Source organism: Crinia signifera, chromosome 5 (genome assembly GCF_055691185.1).
Source record: "Crinia signifera chromosome 5, ASM5569118v1, whole genome shotgun sequence".
NCBI lineage: Eukaryota > Metazoa > Chordata > Amphibia > Anura > Myobatrachidae > Crinia > Crinia signifera.
In genome coordinates this window covers 334824107-334840203 of record NC_139221.1, presented here as the reverse complement: position 1 = coordinate 334840203, position 16097 = coordinate 334824107, and positions in this window count along the sequence as shown.

Below are 16097 nucleotides of genomic sequence, written 5' to 3'. Positions count from 1 at the left end.
GCCATTTGCAAAATCCATCTAAGCATGAATTCAATCATTACTTGCCTATTACTGGCCACATGTATCACAAAACAACTTGCCTCTTCTTCACATGGTCCGTCTCACGAACTTGTGGCGCAACTTCATTAATCTCTGCCGTTATCTGTTCCCAAATCTTCCATCTGCGTGTGTGTGTCAGCTTCTCCGATGGACACTCAATCCAATCACGTGCTCGGGGAACCAGGATGGCAAGCTCCTGTGCTTCATATGCCTTATTTTTTTTTGGTGCTTCCTCTGTTGCCCTCGCTGTCCCCTTGCCACGTCCATGGCCACGCCCCCTGGCACGTGTCGCTGCACTTGAAGTGCTGGCCATGGTACTACCTTGTGAAGTCCCCGGTTGTGTTCCAAACGATTCTGCTGATGGTGCATATGAGCCAGCTGCAGGTTGGCCTGCTGCAGAAGGGCCAGGTGTAGGTTGCCCTGCTGTAGAATGGTCAGGTGCAGGTTGCCCTGCTATAGAAGGGCCAGCAGCCTCCTCATTACCCACTGGCCGCATGTGCAGTGGCACATAGGTGGTGCTGGAGTCCATCTGGTCAAATAGTTGCTGCAGGTCTGGGTCCACCTCTGGTTGTGATCCAGACATGTTAGCAACAACATTGTCACCTTCTAATACACCTTTATATACTGTTTGTGTATCCTGTTTGGCGGACATCAGCGGCAGCTGCGTTCCGTGCGTGTGCGTACGTCGCTGTTTTTTCGCGCCGCATACGGTGGCGGAAATTCCATTGTGTAAAACCTGGCGAAACTTCGACATGAAATACTGGTCACCAATTCTAACATTGCATAGAATCTTCTGATACACCTGTGACTATTGCACAATACACATGCTATTTGCTAGCATGACATGACATTTGGTTCATGACTACTGTGGTATTGTGGAGTTTGATTGCAAGCTAAAAGTAGCCCAATCCCTTAGAAAATCCAGGCCACAAATCATGCAATACTCATCACTACTGTTATAGACCACACATGTGAGAGGCCTATAAATAGTGAGTTGCTGCTAGAATCATTTGTCAGCAGATCTGGACTTGTCAGGGTCTAAGGTAAGCTCTTCCATGGTACAGCTATGCGTTGCTAAGCTATAGCACGCGTTGCTTGGCGGAGCGAGGCGTCATTGGATTTGCTAAGTGCATACACACTGTGTTTTATATATATCAGATTTGTTCATTGCCATACATCAGCACTACTGTTTTGAAGGCATGCGAATTTGTCACCATTTGTGTTGGCGCAGAGACGCTGTTCATGTCAAGATGAACAATAAAGTTATTAACACAAATAACTGTGATAAACCAATGACACCACCTGATTGGTTGATAGATGCCATTGTTAACATGGCGGAGACAAGAAGGGCAGACCCCTTTTCACATGCGGAGCTGAGGGTTCTGGTCTCCGTCATGGAGACAAGGCTGGGCCGTGCGGGGCCCTTTATCAGTAACCGCCATAAGCGGAGGGCCTATGCTGCGGCAGGGCGCCGTATTTACGCCCGCACTCGGGTGCGGAGGTCCCTCGGGCAGCTCGAGAGGCGGTGGTCGGACCTCCGCAGGCGCCAGCCCCAGCTGTTGCAGCAAATCAGGGGCGAAATTGCTGATTGTGAGTATTTTAGCTATGAAATTTCGCACTTACAACATAGCATATATAAACAATAACAGGTGTCTCATGATAAGTGGGTGTCCATGGGTTTAAAAGTCCATAGACTGTTATGTGTGCTTCTTCCTGGTTAACATGCAGTCATGTGGCTTTTATATGTAATGACATAGCATTGAGGATTCTGATGCATACAATGTGCCAGATCTAATATGTGTTACACATTGATAAATGCCAGGGTTGTAATGTTTGAACAAATTACTAACAATCACATAATAATTTAAATGTCACATTTTTGAGTCCATTAACAGTAAGGAGCTACTTGCCTGCATCGTTTGCCATCATTATCACCCTTCCATGTATGTCTTGTTATGGATTAATACATGTGCCCCAATGACCCGACATTGACCATGATTTTTTTTTCTACCACACAGCACGAGCCCGAGCCCAACAGGCCCGTGAAGAGGCCGAGGCAGCCCTGGACCAGGAGGAGGCCCAAGACCCTGAGGAGGAGGTGGCGGCAAGGGTGGAGGAGGAGGAAGTGGAGGAGGAGGAAATGTTGGAGGAGATGGTGGAGGAGATGGTGGAGGAGGTGGTGGAGGAGGAGGAGGTGCCTGAGGAGGTGGTGGTGGAGGAGGTGGAAGTGGAGTTGGTGGCAGAGGAGGAGGTGTTGGTGGCGGAGGAGGAGGTGGAGGAGGAGGTGGTGGTGGTGGAGGAGGAGGTGGAGGAGGAGGAGGTGGAGGAGGAGGTGCTTGTGGCGGAGGAGGTGGACGTGGTCATGGTGGCAGAGGAGCTGGCGGAGGAGGGGGCTGAGGAGGCCACGGTTGCCCCAGAGGATTCAGATTCCGAGGGGGAGGAGGCGTGCCAAGCCCCGGAGTCCCAGCAGATCGGTATGTTTACATAATGCATCATTCATGAAGTAGTTGTACTGGTATTTGTTATGTAGCACTGGTGATTAAAAATTTTGTTCCAATACTATTCATATAGACCCCAAAGTGGGTAGCTACAGATACAGGTACGGGTTAGATGGGGTGTCCAAGGCATCCCTTTCATCCAGGACACCTCTCAATTACACAGGTTTGTGGGATGGGTTGGAGCTCCATTTTGACTGCCACATAACCGTTGTAGTTAAACAGGATCCTGGAGTAAAGGGATGAGTGGATCATTTGTGGATTAAATTCACCTGCTGCAATCGTAGATTATGACCCATCAAATAGTGGAATCTATATTGTTGGTGAATGTTATTTATAAACTCTAGGATGTATGCTATAAATGGAGTATGGCCCGGCCTACCTTGGAATGGAGTCAGAAGTTGCCAGTGTCCCAGGAGCCTCCTCTACCTAAACACCCCCTGTAGTTCAGATTGTTTTTTTGCCCTCACAGAATTGTAGGTTGGTTTAGACAGAATTATGATTTTGAGGATGTGTACTGTGCATTCCTGACATTTGCATAACTCCCATGCCACGAACCATCACTGAACTTAGACTGAGCAGATTGTGACAAGTTCTTATTGACGGAGGCCATGACATGCTGGTCATTGGTTAGTCATGGGTGGGTTGTGACTGAGAAGAAACACTATGACTGTTATGTCTTCTGCAGAGTAAAGGGTAGAGGCAAAAAAAGACAGTATGTAGTAAATAAGTTTGCATGTATGTATATATGTATGTGTCATATCTATTTATCTATGTGTGTCTCTATCTCTCTACATAGATAGATATATATATATATATATATATATATATATATACACACACATGTCACCTAGCATTTGTGCAATTTATGTCGCAGTATGTGAAATGTATGCATGAATAACATGACTAATTTTTGCCCCTTTGACATGCCCACAGATGACACCACACCGGCAGATGAGGGGGTGCGTGGGGCCCTCCTGCGGGCGGAGCACCACTTGAGGCTCCTGCTAGCCGACCTGCAGGACCTCAGAGATCTGCTGATTTAATTTATTATTTGATATTTTTTTATTTATATGTTCATTGTGTTTTCTAATAAATTGTTTATGCAAGTTCACAGTTGTTGGTTTTCTTTGCACATTAAACAGTATATGTGTAGATTGTTTATAATCTTTTACACAGGGTGTAATACAAACCATTGCACTTCAATTGCTGTAAGGGTTAATGTGTGCAATGCATGTGTTAGGCATGCTTGTAAGGATATATTGGCATTTAATTGATTCCAATTCCAAATAAGCAGTTTTTTATGAGGATAGGTAATTGAATAAGTGGGTCATGTGATGTCTTGCAGAAGATACTTAATAGTGGGTTGTTTGGCGTAAATACTCCGCTTACGGGCGGTAGCACCGCTTGGCTCCCGGTCGGATGCGGTATTTCCGAGCATACTCTGTAATACTCTGTAATACCGTGCATAATCGGAGTGTTTCTCCCGCACACGCATGGTTTGTATGTCGTCCGTAAACACGCCCTGTTCTTAAAGAGTGAGTCCGTCCGAATGCGGAGGACACGTGGGCGTTTCTACGGACGATGGCCGCATGCGGCAAAACACCGTGGCGTGCGGACCGCTCCGTAAGAATGCGGGAATATCCGCACCGATCTGAATAAGGGCCTATGTATGGCTGGCACCACTGCTGCATATACCGGGTTACTGTGATCACTGTATATGTCTGATGTATTACACACACACTGCACTATGTATATCTGGCACTACTGCCGCATATACCGGGTTACTGTGATCACTGTATATGTCTGATGTATTACACACACTGCACTATGTATGGCTGGCACTACTGCCGCATATACCGGGTTACTGTGATCACTGTATATGTCTGATGTATTACACACTGCACTATGTATGGCTGGCACTACTGCCGCATATACCGGGTTACTGTGATCGCTGTATATGTCTGATGTATTACACACACTGCACTATGTATGGCTGGCACTACTGCCGCATATACCGGGTTACTGTGATCACTGTATATGTCTGATGTATTACACACACTGCACTATGTATGGCTGGCACTACTGCCGCATATACCGGGTTACTGTGATCGCTGTATATGTCTGATGTATTACACACTGCACTATGTATGGCTGGCACTACTGCCACATATACCGGGTTACTGTGATCGCTGTATATGTCTGATGTATTACACACACTGCACTATGTATGGCTGGCACTACTGCCGCATATACCGGGTTACTGTGATCACTGTATATGTCTGATGTATTACACACACTGCACTATGTATGGCTGGCACTACTGCCGCATATACCGGGTTACTGTGATCACTGTATATGTCTGATGTATTACACACACTGCACTATGTATGGCTGGCACTACTGCCGCATAGACCGGGATACTGTGATCGCTGTATATGTCTGATGTATTACACACTGCACTATGTATGGCTGGCACTACTGCCGCATATACCGGGTTACTGTGATCACTGTATATGTCTGATGTATTACACACTGCACTATGTATGGCTGGCACTACTGCCGCATATACTGGGTTACTGTGATCACTGTATATGTCTGATGTATAACACACACTGCACTATGTACGACTGGCACTACTGCCGCATATACCGGGTTACTGTGATCACTGTATAAGTCTGATGTATTACACACACTGCACTATGTACGACAGGCACTACTGCCGCATATACCGGGTTACTGTGATCACTGTATATGTCTGATGTATTACACACACACTGCACTATGTATATCTGGCACTACTGCCGCATATACCGGGTTACTGTGATCACTGTATAAGTCTGATGTATTACACACACTGCACTATGTATGGCTGGCACTACTGCCGCATATACCCGGTTACTGTGATCACTGTATACCTCTAATGTATTACACACACTGCACTATGTATGGCTGGCACTTCTGCCTCATATACCGGGTTACTGTGATCGCTGTATATGTCTGATGTATTACACACACACTGCGCTATGTATGACTGGCACTACTGCCGCATAGACCGGGTTACTGTGATCGCTGTATATGTCTGATGTATAACACACTGCACTATGTATGGCTGGCACTACTGCCGCATATACCGGGTTACTGTGATCACTGTATATGTCTGATGTATTACACACTGCACTATGTATGGCTGGCACTACTGCCGCATATACTGGGTTACTGTGATCACTGTATATGTCTGATGTATAACACACACTGCACTATGTACGACTGGCACTACTGCCGCATATACCGGGTTACTGTGATCACTGTATAAGTCTGATGTATTACACACACTGCACTATGTACGACTGGCACTACTGCCGCATATACCGGGTTACTGTGATCACTGTATATGTCTGATGTATTACACACTGCACTATGTATGGCTGGCACTACTGCCGCATATACCGGGTTACTGTGATCACTGTATATGTCTGATGTATTACACACACACACTGCACTATGTATGGCTGGCACTACTGCCGCATATACCGGGTTACTGTGATCACTGTATATGTCTGATGTATTACACACTGCACTATGTATGGCTGGCACTACTGCCGCATATACCGGGTTCCTGTGATCGCTGTATATGTCTGATGTATTACACACTGCACTATGTACGGCTGACACTACTGCCGCATATATCGGGTTACTGTGATCACTGTATATGTCTGATGTATTACACACACTGCACTATGTATGGCTGGCACTACTGCCGCATATACCGGGTTACTATGATCGCTGTATATGTCTGATGTATTACACACACTGCACTATGTATGGCTGGCACTACTGCCACATATACCGGGTTACTGTGATCGCTGTATATGTCTGATGTATTACACACACACTGCGCTATGTACGACTGGCACTACTGCCGCATATACCGGGTTACTGTGATCACTGTATATGTCTGATGTATTACACACACTGCACTATGTATGGCTGGTACTACTGCCGCATATACCGGGTTACTGTGATCACTGTATATGTCTGATGTATTACACACACTGCACTATGTATGGCTGGCACTACTGCCACATATACCGGGTTACTGTGATCGCTGTATATGTCTGATGTATTACACACACTGCACTATGTATTGCTGGCACTACTGCCGCATATACCGGGTTACTGTATATGTCTGATGTATTACACACACTGCACTATGTACGGCTGGCACTACTGCCGCATATACCGGGTTACTGTGATCACTGTATATGTCTGATGTATTACACACACTGCACTATGTATGGCTGGCACTACTGCCGCATATACCGGGTTACTGTGATCGCTGTATATGTCTGATGTATTACACACACTGCACTATGTATGGCTGGCACTACTGCCGCATATACCGGGTTACTGTGATCGCTGTATATGTCTGATGTATTACACACACTGCACTATGTATGGCTGGCACTACTGCCGCATATACCGGGTTACTGTGATCACTGTATATGTCTAATGTATTACACACACTGCACTATGTATGGCTGGCACTACTGCCGCATATACCGGGTTACTGTGATCACTGTATATGTCTGATGTATCACACACACTGCACTATGTACGGCTGGCACTACTGCCACATATACCGGGTTACTGTGTTCGCTGTATATGTCTGATGTATTACACACACTGCACTATGTATGGCTGGCACTACTGCCGCATATACCGGGTTACTGTGATCACTGTATATGTCTGATGTATTACACACATGGCGCTATGTATGGCTGGCACTACTGCCACATATACCGGGTTACTGTGATCACTGTATATGTCTGATGTATTACACACACTGCGCTATGTATGGCTGGCACTACTGCCGCATATACCGGGTTACTGTGATCACTGTATATGTCTGATGTATTACACACTGCACTATGTATGGCTGGCACTACTGCCATATACCGGGTTACTGTGATCACTGTATATGTCTGATGTATTACACACACTGCACTATGTATGGCTGGCACTACTGCCGCATATACCGGGTTCCTGTGATCGCTGTATATGTCTGATGTATTACACACTGCACTATGTATGGCTGGCACTACTGCCGCATATACCGGGTTACTGTGATCACTGTATATGTCTGATGTATTACACACACTGCACTATGTATGGCTGGCACTACTGCCACATATACCGGGTTACTGTGATCACTGTATATGTCTGATGTATTACACACACTGCGCTATGTATGGCTGGCACTACTGCCGCATATACCGGGTTACTGTGATCACTGTATATGTCTGATGTATTACACACACTGCACTATGTATGGCTGGCACTACTGCCACATATACCGGGTTACTGTGATCACTGTATATGTCTGATGTATTACACACACTGCGCTATGTACGACTGGCACTACTGCCGCATATACCGGGTTACTGTGATCACTGTATATGTCTGATGTATTACACACACTGCACTATGTACGGCTGGAACTACTGCCGCATATACTGGGTTACTGTGATCGCTGTATATGTCTGATTTATTACACACACACATTGCACTATGTATGGCTGGCCCTACTGCCGCATATACTGGGTTACTGTGATCACTGTATATGTCTGATGTATTACACACACTGCGCTATGTATGGCTGGCACTACTGCCGCATATACCAGGATACTGTGATCACTGTATATGTCTGATGTATTACACACACTGCGCTATGTATGGCTGGCACTACTGCCGCATATACCGGGTTACTGTGATCGCTGTATATGTCTGATGTATTACACACACTGCACTATGTATGGCTGGCACTACTGCCGCATAGACCGGGTTACTGTGATCACTGTATATGTCTGATGTATTACACACTGCACTATGTAGGGCTGGCACTACTGCTGCATATACTGGGTTACTGTGATCACTGTATATGTCTGATGTATTACACACACTGCACTATGTATGGCTGGCACTACTGCCCCATATACCGGGTTACTGTGATCTCTGTATATGTCTGATGTATTACACACACTGCACTATGTATGGCTGGCACTACTGCCGCATATACCGGGTTACTGTGATCTCTGTATATGTCTGATGTATTACACACACTGCACTATGTATGGCTGGCACTACTGCCCCATATACCGGGTTACTGTGATCACTGTATATGTCTGATGTATTACACACACTGCACTATGTATGGCTGGCACTACTGCCGCATATACCGGGTTACTGTGATCTCTGTATATGTCTGATGTATTACACACACTGCACTATGTATGGCTGGCACTACTGCCGCATATACCGGGTTACTGTGATCGCTGTATATGTCTGATGTATTACACACACTGCACTATGTATGGCTGGCACTACTGCCGCATATACCGGGTTACTGTGATCACTGTATATGTCTGATGTATTACACACTGCACTATGTAGGGCTGGCACTACTGCTGCATATACTGGGTTACTGTGATCGCTGTATATGTCTGATGTATTACACACACACTGCACTATGTATGGCTGGCACTACTGCCGCATATATCGGGTTACTGTGATCACTGTATATGTCTGATGTATTACACACACTGCACTATGTATGGCTGGCACTACTGCCCCATATACCGGGTTACTGTGATCTCTGTATATGTCTGATGTATTACACACACTGCACTATGTATGGCTGGCACTACTGCCGCATATACCGGGTTACTGTGATACACACACTGCACTATGTATGGCTGGCACTACTGCCGCATATACCGGGTTACTGTGATCACTGTATATGTCTGATGTATTACATACACTGCGCTATGTACGGCTGGCACTACTGCTGCATATACCGGGTTACTGTGATCGCTGTATATGTCTGATGTATTACACACACACTGCACTATGTATGGCTGGCACTACTGCCGCATATACCGGGTTACTGTGATCACTGTATATGTCTGATGTATTACACACACACTGCACTATGTATGGTTGGCACTACTGCCGCATATACCGGGTTACTGTGATCACTGTATATGTCTGATGTATTACACACACTGCACTATGTATGGCTGGCACTACTGCCGCATATACCGGGTTACTGTGATCACTGTATATGTCTGATGTATTACACACACACTGCACTATGTATGGCTGGCACTACTGCCGCATATACCGGGTTACTGTGATCGCTGTATATGTCTGATGTATTACACACACTGCACTATGTACGGCTGGCACTACTGCCGCATATACCGGGTTACTGTGATCGCTGTATATGTCTGATGTATTACACACACTGCACTATGTACGGCTGGCACTACTGCCGCATATACCGGGTTACTGTGATCGCTGTATATGTCTGATGTATTACACACACTGCACTATGTATGGCTGGCACTACTGCCGCATATACCGGGTTACTGTGATCACTGTATATGTCTGATGTATTACACACACTGCACTATGTATGGCTGGCACTACTGCCGCATATACCGGGTTACTGTGATCACTGTATATGTCTGATGTATTACACACACTGCACTATGTATGACTGGCACTACTGCTGCATATACCGGGTTACTGTGATCACTGTATATGTCTGATGTATTACACACACTGCACTATGTACGGCTGGCACTACTGCCGTATATACCGGGTTACTGTGATCACTGTATATGTCTGATGTATTACACACACTGCACTATGTATGGCTGGCACTACTGCCGCATATACCGGGTTACTGTGATCTCTGTATATGTCTGATGTATTACACACACTGCACTATGTATGGCTGGCACTACTGCCACATATACCGGGTTACTGTGATCACTGAATATGTCTGATGTATTACACACACTGCACTATGTATGGCTGGCACTACTACCACATATACCGGGTTACTGTGATCACTGTATATGTCTGATGTATTACACACTGCACTATGTATGGCTGGCACTACTGCCGCATATACCGGGTTACTGTGATCACTGTATATGTCTGATGTATTACACACACTGCACTATGTATGGCTGGCACTACTGCCATATATACCTGGTTACTGTGATCACTGTATATGTCTGATGTATTACACACACTGCACTATGTATGGCTGGCACTACTGCTGCATATACCGGGTTACTGTGATCACTGAATATGTCTGATGTATTACACACACTGCACTATGTATGGCTGGCACTACTGCCGCATATACCGGGTTACTGTGATCACTGTATATGTCTGATGTACTGTATTACACACACTGCACTATGTATGGCTGGCACTACTGCCGCATATACCGGGTTACTGTGATCACTGTATATGTCTGATGTATTACACACACTGCACTATGTATGGCTGGCACTACTGCCGTATATACCGGGTTACTGTGATCACTGTATATGTCTGATGTATTACATACACTGAGCTATGTATGGCTGGCACTACTGCCGCATATACCGGGTTACTGTGATCACTGTATATGTCTGATGTATTACACACACTGCACTATGTATGGCTGGCACTACTGCCGCATATACCGGGTTACTGTGATCACTGTATATGTCTGATGTATTACACACACTGCACTATGTATGGCTGGCACTACTGCCGTATATACCGGGTTACTGTGATCACTGTATATGTCTGATGTATTACACACACTGCACTATGTATGGCTGGCACTACTGCCGCATATACCGGGTTACTGTGATCACTGTATATGTCTGATGTATTACACACACTGCACTATGTATGGCTGGCACTACTGCCGCATATACCGGGTTACTGTGATCACTGTATATGTCTGATGTATTACACACACTGCACTATGTATGGCTGGCACTACTGCCGCATATACCGGGTTACTGTGATCACTGTATATGTCTGATGTATTACACACTGCACTATGTATGGCTGGCACTACTGCCGCATATACCGGGTTACTGTGATCACTGTATATGTCTGATGTATTACACACACTGCACTATGTATGGCTGGCACTACTGCAGCATATACCGGGTTACTGTGATCGCTGTATATGTCTGATGTATTACACACATTGCACTATGTATGGCTGGAACTACTGCCGCATATACCGGGTTACTGTGATCACTGTATATGTCTGATGTATTACACACACACTGCACTATGTATGGCTGACACTACTGCCGCATATACCGGGTTTGATCGGACGCCTGCCCATACGCTCTGGCTACGCCCTTCAGGGCCACAGATAGTGGCTCCCAGTCTCATGGGACCTGGCCAATAGGGGATTCCCTGTTACCGTCAGTAACCCCCTGTTACTGACGCCACCCACTGTGCAGTGGGCGGGGAAATTACTGCCACCACCAGACTCTTACTATGTGGCACCAGGAACCACTGTTACTTCCTCAGGCCCAAACGCTGGCACCTGAGTACTACCTGCTGGAGTGTGTTTATTGACCTGCTGCTGACACACCCCTGACTGGCGTCGGTTTGTTCCCCACTGGTCACGGACCAGACCTCTGTTTAGGTAGCTGGCAGAGCGGAACTCGGAGGACGCTGGACCCTTGTTCGCAGAACAGCCGGAGAATGGAATTATTGCAGTAATTCTGTTGGTCGCAAGATGAAAGTAGTCGTCTTGAGGAAGAGATGTTTATTTGGCCATAGATCTGAAAAGATCTCTTCTCCTATCATAGGAGGCCCAGCATACAGATGTTACAGAATTCACGTCAGGTAGAAGTACCACTGAGCATACCACAGGGGGTAAGTCCACCCTGTTCTCCCCACCCAATCAGCATTGTGCAGGAGGTGAACATGCCTGGGACATTTTCCTGTCATAAATAGATCCAGATTACATGTCAAAGGGTTCAATCCAATTTCCTTAGAATATTTGCCAAATGGACAGGAAAGCAAGGGTTCAGTGACACGTCACATACACAAGTGATGTAATACTAACACCTTTACACAGGAACTACAGACACAAAGGGGGAAATGTACTAAGATGTGTATTCTACTTCACATGATGTTGCCATGGGCAACCAATCAGAATCTACTTATTTATTTAGCACCCTCTAGAAGATAGTAGACAGGATCTGATTGGTTGCCCATAGCAACATCACACGTGAAGTAGAATACACATCTTAGTAAATTTCCCCCTCGTCCTGCTGACTGCTGTGCAGTGTCATTCTCCAGACATTCTGTTAGCAAAAACACATTCCCTCCTCTCAAAGACTGTTAAATCTCCTTCCTACAATCATTTACGAAATGCATATTACATTTAGAATGCAATCCGCAATACTCTCAAATATATATACATTGAAAATATATGGTGCAGTCCCAGCTCATTGCTAAACATACATTTCATAAATACATATACTTTGTGCCTTTTGCCCAGCAGCAGGCTAAAACTTACAGCAGCGCTGCAGAAGGGGTCCTGTCCCAACTCAGTGCTGCTCGTACAGTTTATAACATGTCAAGTGCCCTTGGCTCCGCAGCCACACCGGGTTACTGTGATCACTGTATACGTCTTATGTATTACACACACTGCACTATGCATGGCTGGCAGAACTTCTATACAGAACTAGGCACAGTATCTAGATGAGGCAGTACCAGTGACCTATACAGAACTGGGCACAGTATCTAGATGAGGCTGCACCAGTGACCTGTACAGCACTGGGCACAGTATCTAGATGAGGCTGCACCAGTGACCTATACAGAACTGGGCACAGTATCTAGAGGAGGCCGCACCAGTGACCTATACAGAACTGGGCGCAGTATCTAGATGAGGCCGCACCAGTGACCTATACAGAACTGGGCACAGTATATAGATGAGGCCGCACCAGTGACCTATACAGAACTGGACACAGTATCTAGATGAGGCCGCACCAGTGACCTATACAGAACTGGGCGCAGTATCTAGATGAGGCTGCACCAGTGACCTATACAGAACTGGGCACAGTATCTAGATGAGGCCGCACCAGTGACCTATACAGAACCGGGCACAGTATCTAGATGAGGCCGCACCAGTGACCTATACAGAACCGGGCACAGTATCTAGATGAGGCCGCACCAGTGACCTATACAGAACCAGGCACAGTATCTAGATGAGGCCACACCAGTGACCTATACAGAACTGGGCACAGTATCTAGATGAGGCCGCACCAGTGACCTGTACAGCACTGGGCACAGTATATAGAGGAGGCCGCACCAGTGACCTATACAGAACTGGGCACAGTATCTAGAGGAGGCCGCACCAGTGACCTATACAGAACTGGACACAGTAACTAGATGAGGCCGCACCAGTGACCTATACAGAACTGGGCACAGTATCTAGATGAGGCCGCACCAGTGACCTATACAGAACTGGACACAGTATCTAGATGAGGCCGCACCAGTGACCTATACAGAACCGGGCACAGTATCTAGATGAGGCCGCACCAGTGACTATACAGAACTGGGCACAGTATCTAGATGAGGCCGCACCAATGACCTATACAGAACTGGGCACAGTATATAGATGAGGCCCCACCAGTGACCTATAGAGAACTGGGCACAGTATCTAGATGAGGCCGCACAAGTGACCTATACAGAACCGGGCACAGTATCTAGATGAGGCCGTACCAGTGACCTATACAGAACTGGGCACAATATCTAGATGAGGCTGCACCAGTGACCTATACAGAACTGGGCACAGTATCTAGATGAGGCTGCACCAGTGACCTGTACAGCACTGGGCACAGTATATAGAGGAGGCCGCACCAGTGACCTATACAGAACTGGGCACAGTATCTAGAGGAGGCCGCACCAGTGACCTATACAGAACTGGGCGCAGTATCTAGATGAGGCCGCACCAGTGACCTATACAGAACTGGGCACAGTAACTAGATGAGGCCGCACCAGTGACCTATACAGAACTGGACACAGTATCTAGATGAGGCCGCACCAGTGACCTATACAGAACTGGGCGCAGTATCTAGATGAGGCTGCACCAGTGACCTATACAGAACTGGGCACAGTATCTAGATGAGGCCGCACCAGTGACCTATACAGAACCGGGCACAGTATCTAGATGAGGCCGCACCAGTGACCTATACAGAACCAGGCACAGTATCTAGATGAGGCCACACCAGTGACCTATACAGAACTGGGCACAGTATCTAGATGAGGCTGCACCAGTGACCTGTACAGCACTGGGCACAGTATATAGAGGAGGCCGCACCAGTGACCTATACAGAACTGGGCACAGTATCTAGAGGAGGCCGCACCAGTGACCTATACAGAACTGGACACAGTAACTAGATGAGGCCGCACCAGTGACCTATACAGAACTGGGCACAGTATCTAGATGAGGCCGCACCAGTGACCTATACAGAACTGGACACAGTATCTAGATGAGGCTGCACCAGTGACCTATACAGAACCGGGCACAGTATCTAGATGAGGCCGCACCAGTGACTATACAGAACTGGGCACAGTATCTAGATGAGGCCGCACCAATGACCTATACAGAACTGGGCACAGTATATATATGAGGCCCCACCAGTGACCTATAGAGAACTGGGCACAGTATCTAGATGAGGCCGCACAAGTGACCTATACAGAACCGGGCACAGTATCTAGATGAGGCCGTACCAGTGACCTATACAGAACTGGGCACAATATCTAGATGAGGCCGTACCAGTGACCTATACAGAACCGGGCACGGTATCTAGATGAGGCCGCACCAGTGACCTGTACAAAACTGGATACAGTATCTAGATGAGGCCGCACCAGTGACCTATACAGAACTGGGCGCAGTATCTAGATGAGGCCGCACCAGTGACCTATACAGAACCGGGCACAGTATCTAAATGAGGCCGCACCAGTGACCTGTACAGAACCGGGCAAAGTATCTAGATGAGGCCGTACCAGTGACCTGTACAGAACTGGGCACAGTGTCTAGATGAGGCCGCACCAGTGACCTGTACAGAACTGGGCACAGTATCTAGATGAGGCCGTACCAGTGACCTGTACAGAACCGGGCACAGTATCTAGATGAGGCCGCACCAGTGACCTATACAGAACCGGGCGCAGTATCTAGATGATGCCGCACCAGTGACCTATACAGAACCGGGCGCAGTATCTAGATGAGGCCGCACCAGTGACCTATACAGAACCGGGCACTGTATCTAGATGAGGCAGCAGCAGTGACCTATACAGAACCGGGCACAGTATCTAGATGAGGCCGCACCAGTGACCTATACAGAACCGGGCGCAGTATCTAGATGATGCCGCACCAGTGACCTATACAGAACCGGGCGCAGTATCTAGATGAGGCCGCACCAGTGACCTATACAGAACTGGGCGCAGTATCTAGATGAGGCCGCACCAGTGACCTATAAAGAACCGGGCGCAGTATCTAGATGAGGCGGCACCAGTGACCTATACAGAACTGAGCACAGTATCTAGATGAGGCCGCACCAGTGACCTATACAGAACCAGGCACAGTATCTAGATGAGGCCGCACCAGTGACCTATACAGAACTGAGCACAGTATCTAGATGAGGCCGCACCAGTGACCTATACAGAACCAGG